We start from the raw sequence: 7,875 nt of genomic DNA on the forward strand, positions 1-7,875 counted from the left end.
TCTGGTTCCACAAGGTGGTATGACGAATATCTTGGATAGAAAGATTGCCCTTGCTCATAGTCTTTGTAAAATCTGATTTCGTTCAACATGTTCGCGATAAAAAAAAGGTATGCAATCATAAAAATGTGGGGTCTTGAACCAACTCACCTCGTGTTTACTCTACAATGACAAGCACCGAATAGACATACACTTACCACATACTTTATTTGATCAAGTCAAGCCTTTCTCTCAGCCACAACGTCGGTCTTAGCCGAATCAAGGTATACCAGTTCACCATGACAAAGGTCAACAATTATGAGGACCAATGACCTCCTCTAAATAGCAGAATATATATCTCTAATTCTGACATTTTAAAAAACGAAAACATATAGTTAGCATTTGCTACATTTTACTTGCAAGAAATGCAAAATTACTGAATGTTCAATACTTCATTAATCTATCAGCAAAGTTTCGTAGTCAGATTCATCCTCCATTAATAGTTACAACTCTATTCGAAGAGATGCACATTGTAAATACTAACAAAGAATACTATCGAATACCCCGTTCATACGTTCTATCATAAGTTCTAATGTAGGCCCTGTTGAATGGCTAATACCGCATACCAGAAAATCACATGAAGGATAATTTTTTTTCTTAACTCGTTAATGCAAAAAAGTCTTATTGCCTGCCGTCCATATCATCAAATGACTTGGTTCTATTATCTGGGACTTTCCTGAATGAAACGCACAACAAAGCTCGTTTTATTACCCCCCCCCAAGGGTTTCCCAGAAAGATTTAATGATATTGTTGAGGTTATCCATACTTATCTTGTCAATGCCTGATTCCATTGCCAGCTGCTCATCCGTAGATGGATCCGTCTTCGTCGCTTTGTCATGCTTTGCCATCGTGACTTCCATGAAAAGCTTCAAAACTCTAGCCAATGTCACTCTAGAAATACTTTAATACAACCCATTAGCTTCTTGTATACTTTTTCTTTTCTATAGACTGATGGATCTTGGTGAAAAGGAATTTGTATTGATCCCGTCGGAGTGGGCCGATCCAATTAACATGATTGCATTGGCTACTCGATCACACCCAGCTTCTCACTGAAAAGAAAATATCAATCACAAAAAAATTAAAAATAGGGATGTGGCCGGTTAAGGTTATTCATAGAAGTAATTTTCCTTATTTAGATTACGTGTTGTCTTATTTAGGCACAAACGTTACTACTACTCTCAAGGTCAAGAATGACTGACAAGGCAACACAATGATCCCAAATCAAGTATCAGCCCGTCCTCATAAGCCAAAATGTCTCTGTTGTTAATCACACATCTAATACATCCCACCAACTTCTCAGTCAAGCCTATCCTTTACTACGCACTTAACAAATAATTTCCTAAATCTCATTGAATTGATAATTTTCTATTGGAATTGTCACATTTTCACCCAGGTTTTATGTAATTTTAATCTCAAATTATGAAATTTTAGACTAATTATAACTGTGCAGGCCCTATTTTTCTCACCATCTTAATGGCCTCTTAAACAAAAATATTTTACCCTTTAATTTTACACAAAAGGTCACATATAAACCTACCCACATATTATGATAGATTATTAAAATATCACAAAACACAAGTAATTAAATTTCGGTTTTTACCGTCAGTATCAATAAAAAATTTTCAAAATCTAGCCACACACAGTTAGTGGACAAATCTTGTTAAACAATTACAATCACCATATGGGAACTTTCCTTATTTTTAACCAATCTGAAATTTCAAACTGAACTCCCTTACAAAATATTTGTAATTTTTAAAGAACTAAATTACATGGGTTTGTATCCTTCTTCCACTATACCTCTATACAGATGCTATCATCTTTTTACTTTTTTTAAATACTGAACTAAAATAACAGAGATTTAACGTAACTCACCACTAACATTTTAGTTAGTCTGTCTCAAACATTTGCATGAACTCACTCACGAATGGACCACCTTTTCAAGAAGAAAATCAAACATCATATAGCTAATAAGGACATTGGAACAAAACTAGCAACAATTACAAGATTCATCATCAAATTAGAAATGAAGATTCCAACAACTACACACAAAACACAATTCTAACAATGCGATGACCCACCTAATTCATAACTAAAAGTGACTAATAAACAACAAACATTTATAAGAACACCCTAAATAGAAATGGTCGCATCCCGGAGACATAATTTTGGAGGGTTGAAACCTCTTCCTTAAGTCGCGAGTTCTCCAACTCAAGTTCCAAGACTCGGTCAAAGACGCATCTTGCTTTGCCTTCACCTCATCAGACAAGAGAATGCCTCTAGCAGTAAGCTCTATGACGAGATGATTATTCAGAATCACTACCATGAAACCCACAACATTGCCTCCTTCCTTTGTGCAACAATCCCTCTGGTAGTAATTCGGCGATGGAATCGATAAAGTAACACATGCCCGCAGCAACATTTTCTCCATGTGTCTCTGCAACAATGATTTCCTCTTTCTTCTCAACAAACAACACTCCCAAACCACCTATGAAATCCACCATAACCAATCAAATCAACATTACTAACAATTAATATTTTATTATTAAAGTTTACATCGTCACAGAGTACATACCAACAACGCTGGGTGTTGGAAATACATGTATGCCCTAGATTTAATCAGTCATTGGCTCTAGTGCAAGTGGAAGATTGTTGGAGATAAGTGTGTATGTCCAACAAAAAACTATCATGAATTATTATTATTATTATTATTATTATTATTATTATAAACTTTTATAATTTATGATAGTGTCCTTAATTAAAATTAGAAACGAATGATTACGATAGGATCATAATAATGAGATATACGTTTTTTGAGTACTTTTAATTTAAATTGTTCTTAATCGTAGAATCACTAAAAATGGGACATTAGTGATTCGGATAGATTAATATATATAATAGTCTTTATTGGATGAAGATTAATAGATCTTATTTATTAAATTATATATATAAATGGTATATATAGAGATATAACCATTGAACTGACTCACTCTAAGAATTCCTAATGGTTATAGTTACCGTATATTTCTCAATAGGATATTCTTATGATGAACATAATATTAGAATTTTCTTTTGACTTGCGACTATCATAGTAATTGACAATGTATTTGTTATACTTTGATTCCGGACACCTAACACCCTACGGTGTTAGTTGAATGGACATTGGGTATGATTTAAATACTTGTAGAATTAATGATTAGTCAAAATGGAATCCATCAACTATGGTAATGAGTTTGAGCTCTACGATTATAATGAATAAAATAAACAATGCCTTGGCCAAGGGGTTTGAATGAATTAAGAAATGAGTTTCTTAAGTCATTCATAATTCATTGTAATAATGGTAACAAGTTAGAGTTTGACAATCAAACCGTACTCTAAAAGTTAGCCAAGAGCTGAAAAGATGAAAGGAGTTGTATTTTTTGTTCATCTTGGGTTCTTAGTAAAAATATTATTACTTCATACTATCGGATTGTCAAGGAGCGTTGCTAGACGCCAACCTTGATTAGTAAATTTAGTATGACTAATTTACTACCCGCTTAGTATTGAACCTATGGGGTCACACACTAACAAGTGTTCTACTCCTTGGTAAATAATCATTTAATTATTATTTTGATTAGATCAAATAAATAAATATATTAATTCAAATGGAATATTATTATATTCTTTGCTAGCACCATGAATATAATAATATGATAATTGAGAATATTAAATAATTAATTATTTATTCTATTATGAGTTTTAAATATGGATAAGATCCTAACTAATTCTGTTTTAAATTAAGTTGTAATTTGATTCAGAAATCAGTCACCAATCTCATACTATTATATGTGTATATGATAAAAGAAAGACAACACAAGTTTTTTCTTTTACCTCCACATACACAAATATTCTAATTCTTAGTGAAGAATTGCTGGTGTAAGGAATTGCAAGAAATTTCTCAGTTAAATCCATTGGTCACGGAGTTGACAACAAGGATCAGTCTCGATGTGGATACACATAGTACCTTCGCACTATCGAAGGAGAAAGTTTTCATTCACTAGGGTACTCAGGTATTGGCATCTAACCCATCTTATTTCAATAAAGTTTTAAGCACAAAATAGATCAATAGAATTACTTTATTACTTCCGCTGCGTGTTATGAACACATGGTAATCCTACAGTGGTATCAGAGCCATGGCCCTTTTGTGTTTAAAGTTTTATTACAAAAATTTATAGAATTAATAGGATTAATTTAAGTTTTGTTATTATAGTGAATGTGATTCCTAATAATAGCATGGGATGCTATTGTCAAAATTATAAATTTATATGGGATAAAATTATATGTATGTTAAGGAACATACTGTTATTATTATTTTAATTTATTTATGAAATAAAACTGAAAGGAAAAAGGGATAAATAAATTTTATACTTTGTTTACAAGGAGTTACCTGACAACCAGGAGATTCATACTTAAGGATAAAATTTATATATATATATATATATATTTTTGATACATGGAATGAATTAATTTTTACTTGAACCTAAACAACCTAGGGGTATAAAATATAATTCAATTGAATAATAACCTGACAACCAGGTAATTATTTGGGATTAAAATTGTATGTGATACATTTAATCATCTATTTAAAAAATGTATGAGTAATGACTTGACAACCAAAATGCTCATTCATGATTTTAAATATTTTTTTAACACTTAATTTAAGAAATAAAGATTTCTTAATTTTCTATAATAATAATTATTGTAGAAAGTGTTATTTGTATGTGTGAATACGTACTTATATTTGTTTTTTCTTTTTAGATTCATGAATAATATGTCTGCTCTATCACTGCGTGGAATACTTGAAAATAACAAATTGGCTGGAGCCAATTATGATGATTAGTATCGCAATTTGAGAATTGTTCTCATGCATAAAAGGCTAATTGATATAATCGATAAGCCTGCTGTTACGGCCCTAGTTCCTAAAGAGGATGGAAGTATTGATAATGAGGTAACCAAGGCTTATGAGAAGTACTTGAAAAATTGTCTTACTGCTAAATGCATCATTCTGGCATCCGTGGGTTCTGATCTTCAGAGGCAACATCAGGATATGGATCCACCAACTATTGTTGAACATCTTAAGAAGATGTATGGTGCACAAAGTAAGACGGCCCGATATCAATTGTCCAAAAATTTGTTTAGATTCACACTTGATGTGGACTCTCCTGTTGGACCCCATGTTCTTAAGATGATTGATCTTATTGAACAACTTGAGAAGTTGGTATGCAAATTGGGCAAAGAACTTTCACAATATTTGATCTTGCAATCTCTTCCAGAAACTTTTTCACAATTCATTGTTAGCTTTAATATGATTAAAGTAAGCTGTGATCTTCATGAAATGCTCAACATGCTAATTGATTATGAGAATCAAATTGCATCTGAGAAAAAGAAAGGAGTTGTTATGGTAGTTGGCAGCTCTTCTAAGAAGAAAGGAAGTGGAAAGCAAAAGGAAATGGAAAGAATAATTTTAAAAGAGAACCCATGGCACCTAAGGGTGGTGTGACCAAACCCAAGGGCAAACAAGAAAAGGCTGACAAAAATTATGCTGAATGCTTTTATTGTAAAGGCAAAGGTCATTGGAAAAGAAACTGCAAGGAGTACCTTGCTTCTTTGAAAACCAAAGAGGAAGGTAAGACATGCTTGAAAACAGTTTTCATGATTTCTTTAGCAACTATTAATTATTCTATATGGGTATTAGATACCGGAAGTTCTCATAATATTTGCAATTCGTTGCAGGGACTACGAGTAAGTAGATGGCTAAAGAAGGGAGAAACTTCAAGTCGGGAACAGTGCAAATGTTGCTGCTGTAGCTATAGGATCTATTTCTTTAGTAATGCCTACGGGCAAGACATTAGTATTGGAGAATTGTCATTATATTCCTAATTTTGTTGCAAATGTTATTTTTGTTTCTATGTTGGACAAACGTGGTTTTTATTTTAATATTAAAAATGGCATTTGTTCTACTTATTATGGTGATGACTTATACGTCAATGGTTATCCCCAATATGGCATTTATATTCTTTCCAATTTAAATGGTAATTCTGTCATGCATGTTTTTACTTTCAAAAGAGAGAGGAATAATCAAGTAAATGAATCATATCTTTGGCATTGTAGACTTGGTCATATAGGAGAAAAAAGGATTTCTAAGTTACATAAAGAAGGTTACCTTAACAAATATGATTATGGATCATATGTAACTTGTGAATCCTATCTCAAAGGAAAAATGATCAAAACTCCATTTATGGTACATGGAGAAAGGGCTACAGAATTATTGGGACTAATACATACAGATGTTTGTGGACCAATGAAAATTCAAGCTAAAGGAGGATATTCCTATTTTATCACTTTCACTGATGATATGTCTAGATATGGCTTTGTGTATCTTGTGAAACACAAATCTGAGTCATTTGAAATGTTCAAAATTTTTCGCAGTGAAGTTGAAAATCAAACAGGTAAAAGCATTAAGGTGCTTAGATCTGATAGAGGAGGAGAATATCTAAATAATAATTTTCTTGAGTGCTTAAAGAAAAATGGGATTCTTTCTCAATGGACGCCTCCTGGTACTCCACAACACAATGGTGTTTCAGAGAGGAGGAATTGAACTTTATTAGATATGGTTCGATCCATGATGGGTTTTACTGATCTTCCATTGAATTTATGGGGCTATGCTTTAGAAACAGTAGCATATTTGCTAAATAAAGTACCCACTAAAGCAGTTTCTTCAACACCATATGAGATATGGAAAGGACGAAAACCAAATCTCAAACACATTAGAGTTTGGGGATGTCCAGCATATGTTAAGAAATTGCAAAGTAATAAACTTGATGCTAGATCCGATAAATGTAGATTCATTGGTTACCCTAAAGAAATATTGGGTTATTGTTTCTATCACCCTTCTGACCACAAAGTGTTTGTGGCAAGAGGTGGAACCTTTTTAGAAAAGAAATTTTTTTCTGAAGGAAGACAAGGTGAAGAAATAGAACTTGATGAAGTTCAAGAAACCAATGAAATAGTATAAGCTCAAGAATATGAAATTCAAGTTGAGCAACCAACTTTGGATGTACTCAAACTAACACCAAATTTATCATCTTCAAGAGTTGAGAATAACGAACCGATAGTAGTTCAAAGAGAGATGAATGAACCAATCCCTGAACTACCTTTGGAACCAGTTCAGCAACCTCCAAATTTGGTACAAGAACTGCCTCTTCGACGGTCCACAAGAGAACATCGTCCACCACTAAGGCTAAACCTAATGGTGCAAGATGATGTGGAAAATGGGATCAATTATGATGATAATGATCCTAAGACTTATGAAGAGGCAATGCAAAGTTTCGAAAGTCTAAAATGGCAGAGTGCCATGGAATCCGAAATAGAGTCTATGAGGATCAACAATGTTTGGACTTTGGTTGAACCCTCAAAAGACATAAAACCTATTGGTTGCAAATGGGTTTACAAGAAAAAGATTGGAGCAGATGGTAAGATAGAGACCTATAAAGCCTGTCTAGTTGCCAAGGGATACCGTCAAAAGGAGGGAATAGATTATGAAGAAACATTTTCTCTTGTGGCAATGCTCAAATCTATTCGGATTCTACTTGCTATAGCAGCATACTATGATTATGAAATATGGCAAATGGATGTGAAAATAACTTTTCTTAATGGAGAACTCAAAGAGGAAGTGTACATGACACAACCTAAAGGTTTCATACTTCAGTCTGATCATAGTAAAGTTTGTAAGCTGCAATGCGCCATCTATGGACTAAATCAAGCTTCTAGAAGTTGGAACATTTGCTTTAATAAGACAATCAA

This window comes from Arachis hypogaea, chromosome 17, assembly GCF_003086295.3.
Source record: "Arachis hypogaea cultivar Tifrunner chromosome 17, arahy.Tifrunner.gnm2.J5K5, whole genome shotgun sequence".
Taxonomy (NCBI): Eukaryota; Viridiplantae; Streptophyta; class Magnoliopsida; order Fabales; family Fabaceae; genus Arachis; species Arachis hypogaea.